The following is a 4,687-nucleotide window of genomic DNA, read 5'->3' on the forward strand; positions in this document are numbered from 1 at the left end:
TTTAGGTTCAATTACGTATTTTGGAGTGTTGATAGGACAATTAAATAGCTTTAAAATTAAAAAAAAATACATAACAATGTTTAAAATTTTTTGAAAATACATAAACAAATGCGTGATATGTATGATTTTGATAAAAAAAAGTTTGCCCATAACTTAAAAAATAAAAAAGTTAGACCCAATCTTTAAAGGCTATTTCTTTATCATTTTTGGTATACTTATATATGACGTCGGCTGGTCACTTCACCCCGGAACACATTATATACATTAATGTATTTTTTTTCGTACAAGGGCCTCATTTAAAACTTTGGCCCCTGGGCCTCAAAATGTCTTAATCCGGACTTGGCTATGACGGTCAGTTAATATTATATTAACTAATAAGTAATAACTATTATAGTATTTAGTAGGTACCAGTATTTAATGATATTATTGCTATATCAATTATCAGTTTAATATGTACCTATAGTAGGTTAAATTAATTTTCGAATAAACTCTTGCATTTGAAAACGTCATAAATGTTTAAAATATAATAACATAGCTAGGTACGTTAAAAGTTTCAAGTAGGTACCAACGAATAATATTTTTAAATTACAAGAAAATAACTAAAATCGTTAATCTTTTGTTTAAATATTTTTATATATTTTTATTACAATATGAACTACATAGTTAAGAGGAACCTTGTATGTATTATATTTTCAAGCTTTTTGAATCAACGAAATTTTATTGACATTTACTTTGTATAGTACATAGGTATCTAAAAAAAGGTGGGTAAGGGGATGTCACTCTGCTGTACAGTAGGTTACAAGTTGGTGACTGTATGAAGGGAGGTAGGTATTAAATTTGAATTCAATGATATAATAATAACATTGTTTACAATAACGATTCTGAGCGGAGATGGTGTGTCAATGTGGATATTTTATATTATGTTTAAACCTACTTATTGTTATTAGTTATTAATACGGTAACAAGTAAGTTGAATTAATATTACAACATTACAATAAAATATCTAAAATCGTTATTTTTGGTTATTTAATATGTAATTTCGTACAAATTTGAACATAAAATAACTATAAAAAAAAACCGTGTTTCTATATTTTAGAGATTTTTAGGTTGCCTACAAAATAACCTGTACTAGCGGGGGGACTGGGGGTGCGTAGAACCCCCAAATGGGCCTCCTTTTCACTTAAGTGGGGCCCCCAAAACACAAAATGCCTTTAAGAGGGCCCCCACAATAAAATTTGCTCTAGGGCCCCACAAAGCCTAGTTACGGCACTTTACTTACGTAGAATTTTGTTTTATATTTTCAATCATCCCCTATAAAAGTTGAACGTTTTATATATTTTTAATTACAAAATCATTTTAGATTCTGAGTGGAACTATGAATGTATTGATTTTACAATGATGTGGGTTTTTTTATTTTTATTTTTTTTTTGTGTCTGTGTACACGAAAGTAGTCGAAATAATGCTTCGATTTTCAACTTCAGTATCTTGTTTGATGGGAAAGTGAATATTGTTAGTGCATTGGGGAGGTCAAAATTTAAATTTCTCAGTAATTTTCAAAAACGCCACATTTTATGCAAAATTTGTTTTCGAGAAAATTGATTTTGGTTTTTGGTGTAACTTTAAAACAAATGACAATAGGTACATGACATTTTCACTGATTGTTTATATGTTCCCATTTTCTATACATGATACATTTTTCAAAATATTTTGATTTGTTTTGAACTATTTAGGGACATTTTCAGTTTCCAATATTATAAATTTTAGATTCTGAGTAGAACGATGAATGTATTGATTTTACAATGATGTGTGTTTTTTTATTTTTTTATTTTTTTATTTTTTTTTTTGTGTCTGTGACCTGTGTACACGATAAGTAGTCGAAATAATGCTTCGATTTTCAACTTAAGTATCTTGTTTGATTGGAAAATGAATATCGTTGGTGCATTGAGGAGGTCAAAATTTAAAATTCCCAGTAATTTTCAAAAGCGCCAAGAAAAACCAAACAAAAAATAAGGAAAAACGGGAATTTTTACGCAAAATCGATTTTTCACAAAATTGAATTTGGTTTTTGGTGTAACTTTAAAAAAAATGACCGTAGATACATGAAAATTTGACTGAATGTTTATATTAGCATATTCTATACACCATAACATTTTCGACTTATTTTGAGCTCTTTACGGACATTGTCAGTTTTAATTTTTTTTTTAGTTTTTTTACTAAAAATATCGATAAAATTTTATTTGTTGATTAAAAAGCTTGAAAATTTAATAGAAGGCTCCAAGTATATTGTTTCAAAGGCAGATGAAAAATATTAAAAATCCTTAGTCACAGTTTTTTTTTATAAGCATTTAAAGTTCGAAAATTGAAAAAATATGGAAAAATCACGAAAATTAACAAATTATTTTGAGTTAAGAATTCGTAAAAATTTTTCTTTTTAAATCTAAGATTTTAAAATGTAATACAAGATTCCTTATAGGATAATCTACCTTTATCAAAAAAAAAATGTCTATAAGAAACTCAAATTAAATTTTTATGAGCGTTTGAAATTCATATTTTTACAGCATTTGGTATTTACTCGATTTCTTATTTCTTATTTTCTTATTTTGTTGTAATTAAAAAACGAATGACTGTAGAAACTTGAAAATTTCACTGAATGTTTATATTAGCTTTTTCTATATTCGATAAATTTTTTAAAATAATTTGACTCATTTTGAGCTGTTTACGGACATTGTAAGTTATCAATGTTTTATCTATTGGGCCAAAAAGTGTAAAAAATTAATACAGGGCTCCTGGATACATTGTTACAATAGCAGTTGAAAAATATTACAAATACATAGGCACAATTTTTTTTTATAAGCATTTGAGGTTAAAATCTTGACAAAATTTATGAAATTTAAAATTGAATAATTATTTTGTAGTTAAAAATTTATAAAATGTTCAACTTTTATATCTAAGGATTGAAAATTTAAAACAAGATTCCACGTAAATATTTAATTCTGTTACCAAAAATTCTTAGAAATACATAAGCACAGTTTATTTTTATAGTAATTTTAAGTTCAAATTTGGACGAAATTACATATTAAAAAACCTCGAATAACTTATTTAGTTATTTTGTTGTGATTGTATAATATTATTTGTGGGTACTTGAAACTTCTTAAGTATACTATTATATATCTATGATAGTACCACGGTTTGTTGTTGATGTATAACGCATTACCTAATGGATATTGTGATATGATTAATTTAAAAATTATTAATAATACTATAGATAAGTATACCTATAATATGTATGTCTAATATCTAGACTGACATACCGTCTCCGCTCAGAATCGTTTTTCTTATACAGTGATATTATATCATTGAATTCAAATTTAATACTATCCATTTTACAGTGACCCACTTGTAACCTACTGTACAGCAGAGCGACATCCACTTACCCACCTTTTGTTAAAATGAAAGTTATTTGTAAAAAGTTATTTACGAATTTTCCTATAATTATGATTTATGTGATTTATGAACTGTATATTATTTGCATTGATATTTCCGAGAACCGCAACGAAGGTAAATCTACCGACGATTGTAGGTATGTATATTATTGTATTTATTATAAACATATTACTATAGTATATACTAATGATTAATATTATACTATATAGACATATTGTAATTACTAATTAGTAGTATTATACTATTATAGTGATTAGTGATTATTATTATTTATTTATTACTTATTTGGAATATATTCCTCAGTGGCGTATTTAGGGGGTGCCCCCCTAGGCCAGGGCCTATAGTGAAATTGCAGGTTCAATCAAACCATTGCATGCATATTTGCACTGTTTACAGTTTTTCATCATGATTAAATTAGCCGGTTGATTAAAATCGTTTTTGAGTAATCAACAAGGAAATGTTATATTGTCAGTACTTGCTTTGATGACTTATTGACTTTGATGTTAAATTCATAGTAAGATAACATCAAAATATATAAATGACACTGTCATTATTTTTAAAAAAAGAACCAAAAAATTAATTTTACATAGGAATTATAAAATTAAATTGCGCAATTTATATTTGTACTGTATATATTTAAATGTCATAATTATAACCACCCTAAAAATGTATAATTATGGCCATGTTAGTCGTGCTATGCTTGTCTAGTGATGACTGATAAATCGGCCCATAGTGAATATAATTCGTATATACGCCAATGATTTGGAAGTTTATATTTTCTATGAAATGACAACAGTCAAGATTTATGTTACATTGTTACTAGTGTACTGTGTACATTGATAGGTACGTAATGTTAAATAATACAATTTCCAGAATGGACCTGATTAGTAATTTCTGATACGGTGATACTTATGCCGTGTTTTCTACAAACTACACACTAAATTTTTTTAATATTATATTGGGATATAAAGAAAATAATATATACGTCTCTATATTATATAATATATTAATATCAGCTTGTGTAGTAGTGTGTCAACTGGTGTGAGTGTGTAACTACGAGGGTTCCAAATTCCAACAGTAAATTTAGTCATTCGTCAATGTAATCATTTGAGCATTAAGAGGACGTCGCACCCGTATGTGTTGTCTCCGTCTTACATACGTACGTTATAGAAAATTTTCATTCGCTAGTTTCAATAGGGTGCTGTCATTTTTTGATTTTAGAGTGAATTGACCTATTATCAAA

The sequence above is a fragment of the Acyrthosiphon pisum genome, chromosome A1 (assembly GCF_005508785.2).
Source record: "Acyrthosiphon pisum isolate AL4f chromosome A1, pea_aphid_22Mar2018_4r6ur, whole genome shotgun sequence".
In the NCBI taxonomy this organism is placed as follows: domain Eukaryota; kingdom Metazoa; phylum Arthropoda; class Insecta; order Hemiptera; family Aphididae; genus Acyrthosiphon; species Acyrthosiphon pisum.